At 40.8% G+C, this 14,582-nt stretch overlaps 1 protein-coding gene across 3 annotated transcripts in view; it reads left to right on the top strand.

Moving 5' to 3' along the window:
• Nucleotides 1-14,582, top strand: part of ANK2 (ankyrin 2) — a 674,296-nt gene that overhangs the window by 89,326 nt on the left and 570,388 nt on the right. Inside the window, exon 1 of one of the 3 annotated variants that reach the window (XM_053217029.1) lies at nucleotides 11,848-12,325. The exons of the other annotated variants lie outside the window; for them this stretch is intronic. The gene's annotated coding sequence lies outside the window, so the exon portion shown is untranslated. Of the gene's footprint in view, nucleotides 1-11,847; nucleotides 12,326-14,582 lie in introns of those variants that run through there. 3 annotated transcript variants of the gene reach the window in all.

Below are 14,582 nucleotides of genomic sequence, written 5' to 3'. Positions count from 1 at the left end.
GGCAAGTGCAAGTCAGGGAGACCATGAATTTTCTGTACTAATCCAGGGATAGAGATAATTTTATAAATTTGGGCATTCTTTTCCAGGATTTGGGGACTTTTTGGATATGTGATGTGGAGGAAATGGGTGACTCCTGGTTCCTGGCTTGGCCACTAGGTGAGATGGAAAACGGAAGGTGTAGCCATTTCCTAAGGAAGATGATAAGTTCAGTTTTAGATAATTTATATTTGAAGTGCCAGTGAGACAATGAAGAAGGCTGTTGTGGTGAAGTTTTAGGGGAGAGATTAGGGAAAGTTATTGTCGATGTTTAATTTTTGCTCTTGTTGCCCATCTTCTTTTAGGATGTCACTATGTGATTAATAATTAGTAATTAGACCCGCAGTGTTTAATAATAATAAGACACTGGGTATCTAATTAATTAATTTTATATCTTATTTCCTGTGGAATTGGATCCAAAGAGTACAACAGGAAGGGATACATGACTTGCTGCTTGGGAGCATGATGAGCTGAGGTAGCATTGTTTTGATGATCATTTTCTGCCAACAGCTCAATGTTTACTCCTTCCTATTTATATAAATAATAAATAAATATTTAATTGCAAATGTATGTATATGTAGCTAAGTATGATCTGTTAAAAAAATTTTATGTTTGTTTATCTTGGGGGGGGGAGAGAGAGAGAGAGAGGGAGAAAGCAAGTGGGGGAGGGGCAGAGATAGAAAGAGAATCCCAAGCAGGCTCTGCATTGTCAGCTCGGAGCCTGACTCGGGGCTCAAACCTATGAACCTGTGAGATCATGACCTGAGATGAAACCAAGAGCTGGATGCTTAACTGACTGAGATACACAGGTGCTCCAGACAAATATGAGGAGTGGGGAATTGCTAATTTATATAATCTTAACATTGCTAGAATGTTTTTTTTTTTTGCACAAAGTATTTTATTTTATGAAAATAATAAAATTATTGAGGAAATAAATTGAGTAAAACATGAGGAAACTGTGTTGATAAAAAATAATTGAGGGGTTGGGAGAATTTTGAAGCACAATGTAGAAGAAACAGAAAGGAAAAAAATGACTGAAGGTAACATAGAAGGTTTGGTGATACTTCACAAGTTACATGGGGGAAGGTCTCCCTGCCTTCTTGCCTCCCTAAGTGGTATATTAGGAACCATGTATAAAGAATTTTTGTCATTCAGTTGCTGCTTCTTACTTATTCTCCTGTAACAAGCCTCCAACATTATACTTGTTAGGAGACTAATGCTCAACTGTTACTCACTGGTAGGCTGTGGTGGTTATTTATAGCTGGTATCTGTTCTGGTTTGTCTGGTTGCTGGTTGTTATTATTACTGCTTTAGTAATTTATATTCTCTGACAGCATTGATTTAGGGAGCCTTTCTTTTCTTTTCTTTTCTTTTCTTTCTTTCTTTCTTTCTTTCTTTCTTTCTTTCTTTCTTTCTTTCTTGTCTTTCTTTCTTTCTTGTCTTTCTTTTTTTAAAAGACTATTTTATTGAAAAAAATGTGTATTTATTTTGAGAGAGAAAGAGGTGGGGGGAAGGGGCAGAGAGAAAGGGAGAAAGAGAATCCTAAGTAGTCTCTGCACTGTAAGCATGGAGCCCAACACAGGGCTCGATCCCACAAACAATGAGGCTATGACCTGAGCCAAAATCAAGAGTTGGATGCCCAACTGACTGAGCCACCCAGGCCCCCTTCCTTCTTTCTTTCTTTCTTTCTTTCTTTCTTTCTTTCTTTCTTTCTTTCTTTCTTTCTTTCTTTCTTTCAAGTTTACTTATATATTTTGAGAGAGAGAGTGGGGGAAGTGCAGAGAGAGAGGAATAGAGAGAGAATCCCGGGCAGGCTCCACACTGTCAGCACAGAGCCCAATGTGGGGCTCGAACCCATGAACCATGATATCATGACCTGAACTGAAGTCGGATGTTCAACCGACTGAGCCACCCAGGCACTCTCCTCTTTATTATTTTTAAACTTTTATTTATTAGTTTAGTTTAGTTTAGTTTTTTGTTTTGTTTTAGTAAGCTCTGCATCCATTGTGGAGGTTGAACTTAATGACCCTGAGATCAAGAGTTGCATGCTCTACTGACTGAGCCAGGTACCCCTGATTTAGGAAGCCTTTCTTGACATCTTCCTCTTCTTCCACTTTTCAAGTTTAACTGTCAGCTCCTTCTCTGCTACTCCAGTATTCCTGGATACATATCTATAATGGCACCTGTACTAGGCTGAATTATGGCTCCCAAAGATATCAGGTCCTAATTCCTGAAATACCTAAATGTTACCTTATTTGGAAAAAGGGTCTTTGCAGATATGCTTAAATTAAAGATCTGGAGATGGGACAATTATTTTGGATTATCCAGGTGGGCCCTAAATGCCATCACAAGTGTCCTCATAAGAGATAGGCACAGAGAGATTTGACACAAGCACAGAAGAGAAGGGAATACAAAGGTGGAACAGAGATTTCAAGATGTTTGCCTTGACCATTGGAGTGATATGGCCATAAGCCAAGGAATGCCAGTAGCCATCAGAAGCTAAAAGACACAAGGGACTGGTTTTCCCCTAGAGTCTTGATTTCAGCCTAGTGAAACTGATTTCAGGCTTCTCAACTCCAGAAATGTGAGAGAATGAATATTCTAAGTATGCATGTACTTATACATATTATTTGTTGTTTATCTGAAATTCAAATTTAACTGGGTGGACCTCCTATATTTTATTTAGTAACCCTAGACAGAGATCTCGTCTTAATAATCTCTGTGTTGTTTAGCAGTATTTGGTAAAATGGATATTTGGTATAAATGATGTGATAACTTTGCAAATTTTGCAAATAGTTAAAAAGTGTTTTTACTATTGAGACTTCCAAATATATTCAAAAGCAGAGAAAATAGTGTGGCAAAGCCCCATGTATCTATTACCTAGGTTCCACAGTCATCAATACATGTCTGATCTTAACAGTTAAAAAAATACTTTGGGGGCACCTGGGTGGCTCAGTTCCTTGACTGTCTGATTATTTTTGCTTGTTTTTTTAAAATTTTTAAAAATATTGGGGCGCCTGGGTGGCGCAGTCGGTTAAGCGTCGGACTTCAGCCAGGTCACGATCTCGCGGTCCGTGAGTTCGAGCCCCGCGTCAGGCTCTGGGCTGATGGCTCAGATTCTGTGTCTCCCTCTCTCTCTGCCCCTCCCCCGTTCATGCTCTGTCTCTCTCTGTCCCAAAAAAAAATAAATAAACGTTGAAAAAAATTTTTTTTAAATTTTTAAAAATATTTACTTATTCTTTGAGAGAGAGAGAGGCAAAGCCTGAGTGGGGGAGGAACAGAGAGAGAGGAAGACACAGAATCCAAAGCAGGCTCCAGGCTCTGAGCTGTCAGCACAGAGCCTGATGCAGGTCTTGAACTCATGAACCTCTGAATAATATTGAATTGTGTGTTTATTCATTCATTTATAGACAGACGGTTAGGTTGTTTCCATATCTTGGCTACGGTGAATAATGCTACGTGACCATGGGAGTGCAGATATCTCTTTGAGGCACTGATTTCATTTTCTTAAGATACCCAGAGGTGAGATTGCAGGATCATATGATTGTTCTATTTTTAGTTTTTTGAGGAACCTCCATACTGTTTTCTATAATGGATGGACCAGTTTACACTCCTACCAACAGTGTACAAGAATTTCCTTTTCTCTACATCCTTGCCAATACTTGCTATCTCTTAAAAAATATTTTTAATGTTTATTTAGTTTCAAGAGAAAGGGAGAGTGAGAGCGGGAGCAGGGGAGGGGCAGAGAGAGAGAGGGAGACATAGAATCCGAACTCTGAGCACCAAGCTGTCAGCACAGAACCCAACGTGGGGCTCGAACTCACGAACCACGAACCATGAGAGCATGACCTGAGCTGAAGTCAGACACTTAACTGCCCAGGTGCCCCCCAAAAAGGTGAGTTTATTAAAGCAGAGGGAGGGGGGGAGAGAGAGAGAGAGAGAGAGAGAGAGAGAGAGAGAGAGAGAGAGAGAGAATCTTAAATAGGCTCTATGTCCAGCATGGAGCTTGATGCAGGACTCAATCCCATGACCTGAGATCATGACCTGAACCGAAACCAAGAGTCAGATACTTACCTGACTGAGCCACCCAGGCGCTGCTGTGTAGTGTGAACATTTTAACAATATTAATTCTTACAGTTCATGAGTATGGAACATCTTTCCATTTAATTGTGTTCTTTTCGATTTCTGCCATCAGAGTATCGTAGTTTTCAGTGTACAGGTGTTTTACTTCCTTGGTTAAATTTATTCCCAGGTATTTTTTTGATGCAATTGTAAGTGGGGTGGTTTTCTATGAGCAGTTGCAAAAATTTAGGGCTCCAGACAAGTAGACAAGCTCCTTTCTAGAAGATACCAGCCAGCTGTACTGAGGCAGATGGATGACGCGTACGTGGCCTTCCTTGGCTTACATTGCTGTCGTTCCCTGAGAGCACTTCGGTAGCCTCTAGATGGTGCCCAACCTGAAGGCTGCCCCTGGGGCCTACGCTCCAGGACTAGCACGCAGGCCTCTTTCACAGAAAGGCTAGGGGTGTGTTTTAGCATGCTGTCCGTGCAGTGCCCTGGAGGTGGTAGCCTGCCAAGAACTGTTTTTCTAATTGTCAGTCTCATGGGACTCAGGAATGCAGCTCCCTCCCCCTCCTCCACTGGCCACTAGAGCCAGGCAATCAAGAGGTCACCCCTCTGGAGCAGCCGACAAAACCAGGCACCAGTCGTAAAAATGGTCAGCAGACACATATCACAGCTCCCCTCCAAGAGGCGCTGGTTCTCTAGAGCAGGGCAGAAGGAGAGTGTGAGGATAATGCCTGTGCTCTGAAGTCCCAGGAGAGGTTTACGGTCAGCCTTTAGATGTGTGTTTAATTAGAAGCCTGTCTCTCAGGCTGCAGCTCTGAGGAGAAGCTAATAGGTCTCTTTTGCAGAAACATCGAGCACCTGGGTCTGTTGTCTCTTGCTGAGCCCTGGGGGTGGTAGCTGTTTGAGTCCTTTCTCCATTGGTTGTAGGTCTGTGGGACCTGCGAATATAACCCTTGCTGGTCACTGGGACCGGGCGATGTAGAGGAGTCCCCTAAAAGCAACACCAATAATCATGAAACCACAAAGGTATAAGATCTATTCTGGAAGACACTAGTGAGGTGGAGTGAGGCAGAGGGAGCGTTGCAAAGACTGTCTTCATCAGCCTCTGTACCGTAAGCTGCTATGAATGTGCGGAACAAGAAGCCTGCCCCTCAGGTAAAAACTCTTGGACAAGAGATAGGCCTTTTTCACAGAAAGTCCAGGGGTATGTTTCGGTCTGCTGCCTGTGCAGTGCCTTAGGGGTGGTAGTCTGTCAAGAAATGTCTTGGGTGGCTCAGTAGGTTAAGCGTTTGACTTTAGCTCAGGTCATGATCTCATGGTTTGTGAGTTCAAGCCCCACATCAGGCTCTGTGCTGACAGCTGGGAGCCTGAGCCTGCTTTGGATTCTGTATCTTCTTCTCTCTCTGCCCTGCCCCTGTTCGTGCACACACACTCAAAAATAAATAAACATAAAAAAAAAAAAAGAAATGTCTCTTAGATTGTGACAGTCCCATGGGACCCAAGAATGTAAGTCTTTCTGGTTTCTGGAGCCAGATCCTCAAGGGGGCATTCCCTGGGTGGCAGCAGCAAAAACTGGGTCACCAGATGTAGAAACTGGAGCACCATAAATGTGTAGAAGCTACCCTCTGGGAGATACCGGTGCTCTGGAGTACAAGAGAGGGAGTGTGTAAAGATGACACTGGCTGGATTGAAGCAGAGGAAGAATGGCAAAGATGGCACCCACCCATAAAAGGAAAAAGAAAAAGAAAGGAAAATAAAAAGAAAAAGAGAAAAAGGAATAGGGGAAATAAAAAGAAAAAAAAGGGAAGTGGGTGGAGAAAAAGGCCCTTTCTGGTGTTAGCAAGGCAAAGGGTGAGTGTCCAAGATGGTGCCTGCTGACTAGAGCATAAAGATGGTACCCGTGGGAAAGGGAGAAAAAAAAAAAAAGGATGGTGCCTACTGGTTTTAAAAGTGCAGTGTAAGAGCAGTAACAGCCTGCTACCCCCAGAGAATATCTTAGCTGGCCCCTGTCCCTCAGACCAATACTTTAAAATTAGGAAATGAGTTTCTTTCACATAAAGTCTGGGCATTTTTCAAAGGGCTGTTTCTTGGCCCTGGAGTGGGTGAGTCTGCACACAGGCTCTTTAAGAGTATTCCTCAGTTTGGCACACGCAGACCCAGGATCTTGTGGGCATAAGTCCCATTGACCTTCAAAGCCAAGTGTTTTGGGGGCTCATCTCTCAGGTGCTGGTCTTAAAAGTTGGGGTGTCTAATGTAGGGTAAAACCCTTCACTCTTTAGATAGAAGCTCCTGGTTTGAGTTCCCTCCTGACTGTGGGTTGTCTAACCAGGAGGTGGGGTTTATAGCACTATTGCGTCTTAGAATTTCTTCCTTGTTGTGCTTTCCCTCTCATTTGCCTGATGTGAAGGCACTATTTATCAGTTTTTAGTCCTTTTTTTTTTCCCTAGAGAAAATTGTTCCATATATAGCTGTAGATTTGGTGAGTCTGCAAGAGGGGGTGAGTTCAGTATCTTCCTATCTTGCCATCTTGAACCAGAACCTCATTATAATTTCTTGTTGAAGAGACTGGGTCAATTTTCTGGTAGAATTCTACCTTCTGGATTTATATGATTGTTTACTTACATTGAAATTCTGGTTTACTTTCCATTGTATTTCCTGTAAACTGGACTTTTTTTTTAAAGTTTATTTATTTTGAGAGGGAGCAAGAGAGCGAGCAGGGGAGAGGCAGAGAGAGAGAGAGAGAGAGAGAGAGAGAGAAAATCCCAAGCAGACTCTACACTGTCAGCACAGAGCCAGATGTAGGGCTCAAACTCACAAACCATTAGATCACAACCTAAGTGGGAGTTAGACACTTAACCGACTGAGCTACCCAGGCACCCCATGGACATTTCTATCTAAAGTTGTGACTACAGTCAGGTGTCAGGTAAAACATTCTTGTCAAGACTATTTCATGAGTGATGCTGTGAACGTTATATTGTGCCATATCAGGAGTTGCATACTACCTACTTGTCTTTATGTTAACCTCCGTCATTAGATTCATTGTTACTGTGAAAAATGCCACATCACTCCATTGGGAAGTTATGAGTTTTCCCCTTGAGACAAGTAAATATTCTGTGTGGAGACAACCTGGCAGCAGATTGTTATCCAGTCTTTGTCAACCTTATATTCAATTTTTTTTTTTTAAGTAATGTCTAGGCCCAATCTGGGGCCTCAACTCATGGCCTCAAGATAGAGTCACATGTTCTACTGACTGAATCAGCTAGGCGCCCCATACACAACACTTTTAGCACCCGTTGCTGACTCCTCCCTGAACCAGTTATTCCATTACAGATTGCAAAATGGTGATTTTTCCAATTCTGTCAATCCTTTTTCATTCATTAAGATTCTTCTATCAAGAAGAGCTTCTTCTCATCAACTGAAGCCAACTGTTCCTCTGATATAGAGTTTCATGTGGTAAAGAAATAGTACTTAAAATCTCTCTCTACAAATTTTCAAGTCAGAGAGCTGGTATGATGAATTGAACTTCTTCTCAATTAGTGGCAAATATGTTCTTTTTTATTTTTGTGTTAAAGTATCATTAGGATTTTTATATATTCAAGTGGATTAATCATTATTTATTATTCTTTAGTATTCTTTATGAATCTGTCACAGACTGTATTCACCTAAGAATGCTATACCAATATATTTGGTCCTACATGTTCTTCTTCTTCTTCTTCTTCTTCTTTTTTTAAATGTTTATTTTATTTATTTATTTATTCTTCTTTAATTTTTTTTTAACATTTATTTATTTTTGAGAGACAGAAACAGAGCATGAGCGGGGGAGGGGCAGAGAGAGAGGGAGACACAGAATCCGAAGCAGGTTCCAGGCTCCGTGCTGACAGCTCAGAGTCCCCACGTGGGGCTCAAACTCACGAATTGTGAGATCATGACCTGAGCTGAAGTCGGACGCTTAACCGACTGAGCCACCCAGGAGCCCCTATTTTATTTATTTTTGAGAGAGAGTGAGCACGTGCAGGGGAGTGGCAGAGAGGGAGAGAGGGAGAGAGAGAATCCCAAGTAGGCTCCGTGCTGTCAGTGCAGAGCCCCATGCAGGGCTCAAACTCACAAAGCACGAAATCATGACCTGAGCCGAAACCAAGAGTCAGATGCTCAACCGATTGAGCCACCCAGGTGCCCCCACATGTTTTTCTTATAAAGTGATATTGACATTTCTCCATTGCTTCTGCCCAGCCCTCTCTAGGGATATGTGCTTTCAGTGAAATCCAACCACCCTGAAGCCCGCACACCAAAGAAGAGAAAGCATATGGAGAGACAACATAGAGATATAGGAGATGACTAGAGAGTCCTGATTGTTTCATCCCTTAGTTGTTCCAGGCCAGGCAACAAACATGTGAATGGATGGGTGAGCCTTCAGATTTCAGCCTTTAGCTTTTGAGATGATCAGTTGATGTGAGTGGAGTAGACACCAGTTGACCCGCTGAACTCTGCCCACACTGAAAATTTGAGAGAACATGTATATTGTTTTAAGTAAAGTTTGGTGTGGCTTTTTGTGTAGCCACAGTAGCTAGATGAAGTTGGCCTGTAGGAGCCTCCCCAAATTGATTCCTACATTTTTTGACATGATGTTTATGCTCTTCTATAGTTTCTTTACTTCTGGCATAAAATAATGTCTTAAGCTCATGTTACACATGTTCTGCCTCAGATCTGAAATCAGCCTTTTCTCCAAAGAGTCTTGGTTCTTTTTAGTGGGAAAAGGTATTGAGGGTTCAAAATGTGAGCATTAAGAGAGTTTTCAAAGGAGCAAATTTCAATAGAAAAATTACAAATTTGATGATAATAAAACATTTCAACATGTTTCCTGAAAGCAGAATTGAAAGACAAACTATGACGGTCAACAGAATGGACAAGAAAAGTAATAAAATTCTAACAAAAGTAAAAACAACATGTATAGTGTTGCCTCGCTGGCTCAGTTGGTAGAGCATGTGACTCTTGATCTCAGGCTTATGAGTTCACGCCTCATGTTAGGTTTAGAGGTTACTTAAAAACAAAAGCAAAAACAAACAAAAAACATGAATAAGCCATTGTCAAAAGGTGGAATACCTATGGATAGTAAATACTGAATCATGTTCAACTTCCTTTTACTAAAAAAATTGAATATATACTATTTTTTCTTGATCAAATTAGATTTTCCTTAGAAGAAATAAGCTTCAACATGAATGTAGTAAAAATGTAGAAAAAATGTGATCTTGTACACATTGGTAGGAATGACACTTGATATTTGGCTTTCTGCTAAGTAATTGGGCAATATGAATTATGCAACAATATTAAAAAGTTGCAACCATTCTTACTAGTTAGGATAGAGCCTATGATACGGTGACAAAGAGGTACCAAATGAGATCTCTTGAAATTAAAAAAAAAAAGATTCTCTCCTACAACAGGTTGAGAGTGAGTAGTCCAGGTTGGAAGGGCAGCTCTGCTTTCTGTGGTCATTTAGGTACCTGGTTCTCTTCATTCCCTTGCTCTGTCGTTTCCTAAGTGTTAAAGCTGTGTGGTTCAAACTAGGTCACAGGCAAGTCCGGGTTCCAGGTTGTATGAAGAGGAGAGAAAGAAGTCCAGGACAGGCACTATTCTCTTAAGGAAGAGAGGCAGAATTCTGCTAACAAGGCCCCACTTAGCTGGAAGGGAGCTGGGAGCTGCGGTGTTTAGACAGGAACTGTTTATCTAGCTTGAACCCTGTCACTTCGGAACAGACCACATCCTTTGATTCAATAATTTCCATTTCTGCTAATCTATTTTAATGAAATAAACCAATTACAGAAAATGTGTTAACTGCTTAACAATTACTCCGCCAAGGAGAATAATGTTCAGTTATGTACTCGAGAGGAAAATCACATGAGAAACATCTTATACATATTATTGGAGCATTTTAGAGGCCATAGCAAGGAATTAAACGAGGTGGAAACCAGTGGAGGGTTTTGAGTAAACGAGTGATTCAGTTTAAGAATATTTTGCTTGCTGTTTGGAGGACAGAGTGGAAGCAGTTGCCAGAATCTAGGAGACACATGACGATGGTAGTTTGAACTAGGGTTTTAGCAGTGTTAGTGATAGTCAATCGAATATTAAACTTTTATTAGCTGTGTAGATTTTGGAAGGAGCATTTTGTCCGTGAGGCCAAATTTCACACTTTAGTTTGCCCACATAATTAGAGATAGTGGCAAAAGATCACTAGGTACAGACACATTTCTAGAGTGTTATTTTAAAATGTTCAAAATTAATTATGTTTATAAAGTTAAAGGTAAGAAAAATGCCAAGAAACTCTAAACAGAAAGGTATTTCTCAAGCAAAAAAGTATCACTTTCATTTGTTTATATCTTAGTTTATTAATATGCTCTTTCCCACAGAATAATAACAAAATAATGATAAACAAGGTTTTCATTATTTTGTCTTTGTTCCTTACATTTAAAGTGGATTTCAATATTTTTGTATGTATTTACTAAAGCTACAACATCAATATTTAAACAGTATCTACATATCCTCTTTGTTATGGGGATAATTGAATAATCTATTAAGCTATATGATTATTAATATAATAACCTATTTGTCACTATATATATATATATATACACACATGTACACATATGTGTGTGTGTGTGTGTGTGTGTATATATATATATATATATATATATATATATATATATATATATATAATATTTAAATCTTCTGGTTGTTTTGTATCAAGTTTTTGATATTTTCTCCTGAGAAGGTGACCAGGTTGCTTCTGACTATGGAATTCAATATGTGATTCCATGAGGCAGCTAATTTCCATTTGATTTCTATTGGGAATAAGCCATATAAACAATAAAACTGTTTGAGTCAATTAATTTATTCTCACTACTTGTTGAACACCTATGATGTTTAACACCTATTTACACTGTGTCACTGTAAATAATACCAAGGTGCATGTAGAGACCTCCTGTTTCTACATAAATATCTGAAATACAGTTGATAAACCAAATTCACAGGAAGTAATACAGTTAAATTAGACAAAGAAAGTGAATTCTCCTCTTGACCAGGGAAGAAGTATGCTTCTGGTTACTGCTGCCTTACTTGGCTATGATTTTGCTTCATAAAAGCTTAATAATTGTTGTTATTCTTACCTTAAATGTTACATTTATTGCCATTTATTATAATGAAACTGAGATGAAACATAGTTTTATTACTAGCCTTCAGATTCAGTATTAGACACAAAACATGTTATAAGGAGCCTTGAGAGAGCCATTATTTCTTTGACTTATCACAGAAATAGAATTAGAAACCCTGTGCCAAATAAAAAGAAATCTTATTTGAAGATTCAAATACCCTGCCCCTAAATCTACTAGCCCCCTTTGTAGTAGGTGCTTAGTAGGTGATCAATAAATGGTTATTGAATGAATGAATGCAAGCATGAATCGATGATTCTGAATTTCTACTTACCTAAGTCTGTAAGTCTATTTCTGTTGGACTGTATGTGAGGAATTATTGCACATGGCACTGAATCTAGTGGTTACCTCCCTGAGAAATTCCATGAAAGAAAACCAGTAGTGACTAGCTTAAATAAAATTCACACACAACCCACCAATATTTTAGGACATGTACACATATATATCTACTGAAAGGTCGGGGAGGGGGGAGGTGGTAGTGATTTGCAGATGAAATTACTCCCATGGTTCTTGGCATCTTGGTGGTAGCTCATTTTTCACCTTCTCTGAACTAGGTGTGGAACTTCAGCTACTTCCCATATATCTGCTAAGTTCTGGCTGCAAACACATCCCAGTGCTTTTCTTGCTTATTTCTTCCTTGTGTTAGAAACAGAAGGAATCAGGCAAAAAAAATTTTTTTTTGTGAGAAAACAATTCCTTACTCTGTACCACCTGCTTAAATGTAAGCCAAAGGCACCCAAATGATGCAGCCCACGAGTGTAGAAGAGGCTGGCGGATGGCTGTCACGTCTGGCTGATCTGATGTCAGAGCGGATCATGTGGTGCTCCGTGGGCCGCTGGGACTGGCCCGCCGAAAGCACATGGATTACCGTCTGAGGCTGTAATGGGAAAGTCGGCTCCGGGGCTGCTGTCTCATAGACACCAGCCTGCAGGGAAGCTGGGGGCTCTCCGGTTTGCCCTGCTCCAGGGCCTCTCCTGCTGTGTGACTCACAGTTACATTGCACAGAGAAGCTCCTGCTCCCAGTAAGTACTTAAAGAAGGTTTTTATTCAGAGCATTCTGGAAGCGGGGAGGAAGTGTTGGTGTTGATGGGGGTTACTGGAAGCCCTTTGTAGAACACTCTCCCAGGATCTGGGCTGGGCAGAGCGCCTTTCCATGCCATCCTGGAGTTGATAGGCAGCACTGATGTGCAAATGTCCCCCAGCCCTGATTTCGGTTTGTTCTCCACGGTGATGTGTTTTTCTGAATTGCATTTTCTATTTTTGTAATTGTGGGGTAGATTTGTTAGATGTGGTTCGATTGAATTGATTTCAGATTCTCACACCCCTGAGTGGTCCTGGTGTTCTCTGTATGGTAAACAGGGAGAGGGGAAAGAGGGTGGTGTCTGTCTTGGTCAGAAGCACTGTTTATGTTAAGATACTGGCTGTGTCTGTGCCGGAGAAATATTTAGTGGTTGCCCCCTCTTTTTTGGCTTTGGGTAAGTAGGTGATGGGAAAGAAAGCAGGGTGAACCAGCAGTGAGGAGCATGTAGATTTGAGGAATTACTGGTAAACTGAAATGCTGTTAGTATATTGCTTTTTAATGGTCAATTTTGTATGAGGTAGTGTCAGCTGGCAGCACAGGTGCCAGTAATGGAAGAATGATGGAGTTCTCTCTCCCTTTTCCCAGCAAGCAAATTGTTTTTACTGCTTGCAAAGCCCCGTTAAAGAGTGGTGAGAAGTGCAAGCAGGGCAGATTTCTAAGCACTGTTTTTTGTTGTTTTGCTGGTAACAAGCATCACATTCCCACACTCATGGATCAGGAGAGATCCTTACCTCTGTAATGTTTAGGTGTGGCCTTTTTGGAGAGCAAGGGAATACACTCAGTAACATCTTATTGTTCCTTCTGGGCATGTAACACTGAATTTGTTTTAGAGACTGAAAATAAGTGTCTTGCAAGGGGCTACAAAAGGAAACTTAGGGGAAGAGATTGTTTATTTGCCTGGGCGCTTTTCTATGAACACTTGACAGAGTTTTAGGTCAAGGTGTGGGATGTCTACTTGAAAGACATAAACAAATAATTATTTAGGCTATGTCTTTAAGCATTGGGAAATATTTATTCTTTTTGTTTGTTTGTTTGGGTTTTAGGAATAACCCTAGTCTTTTCTTTGAGTCTCTGCATTAACTGTAGGCGTTGGGGTCAAAGCCTGATTCTAGAAACATTTAGGTATCGAAGAAACTTTTGGGTGGGAAAGACAGTGGGATGGGAGCAAAGCAAGTATGCTTAGATGTGATCCATTCTTTTTTGTAGGCTTTTGCAATAGATGATTTAAGTCACAGAACATCAAACAACAGACGAGAGCTTGCCCCACCCATAGTGTTGTGAACATGGATTATTCATTCACTTGCCATTTTATTCCAATGAACTGCATAAGCACTAAGTGCAGAGAGGGTTCTAATTCATCGTTTGAGCCCCGTGGAAGCAGAGTACAAGCCAAATAAAATGAAGCTGTAGAAAAATGAAGCTTCTCTCTTTCCTGCCCCACCCCATCTTGTTCTCCCTCCATATTGTTGAGTGAAGCTAGATTTATTCTGGAAAGGGTCCTTATTACTGCTTGTAATTTCGTTAGCCATTTCAGAAGAGGGGACAAAGGGCATAGGATATGCAGCTGGTACTTGCTGGAGGAGAGTAGGTGAGCATAGTGTGAGAAATGTTTTCAGAGGTACTCTCACTGACCCAGCCCTAGACCACACCCCCTTTTTTGGCTACCTGCCAAATACTGTATCTCTGTCTAGGGAAGCCCGATGAACTGATGCCCATGCTTTGGACCATCGATTATTTGGTGATAAAACCGAGGAGCCCTCATCTCTGCAAGGACACACCAACCTGCTTCTCAGGGTAGAGATGCCAGTTTATGGGTGTTTTAGAATTTCTTTTCTTCAAAAATTAATATACTCTTATGAAAAGAAATGGAAGAAAATGACTCATTTCCCCATCTCACGCACAAAAGCTTTGCTTAATGCTTCTGTTTCCTTGTCTTCATTGTCATTTTTGGCAGACTGTGATTAATGCACAGGGGCTATCTACACCCCAGATTTCTACTTTTCAGGGAAGGCATATGCAGTTAGGGACTTAGAAGTAGAACAGACCCTCAGGACTGACAGTCCATCTGCTTATTTTACAGAGGGCAAAGTGGCCCGAGTCATACATGTGATGAGTGACAGAATCAGGACCAGAACCCCACTCTCCTGACTCAGTGTACCTTTCACAATCACCTAACTTAAGGAGAAAGCATTTTTCTA

This window comes from Acinonyx jubatus, chromosome B1, assembly GCF_027475565.1.
Source record: "Acinonyx jubatus isolate Ajub_Pintada_27869175 chromosome B1, VMU_Ajub_asm_v1.0, whole genome shotgun sequence".
NCBI lineage: Eukaryota > Metazoa > Chordata > Mammalia > Carnivora > Felidae > Acinonyx > Acinonyx jubatus.
The sequence above is the reverse complement of the archived record's forward strand: the minus strand, read 5'-3'. Positions and strand labels throughout refer to the sequence as shown.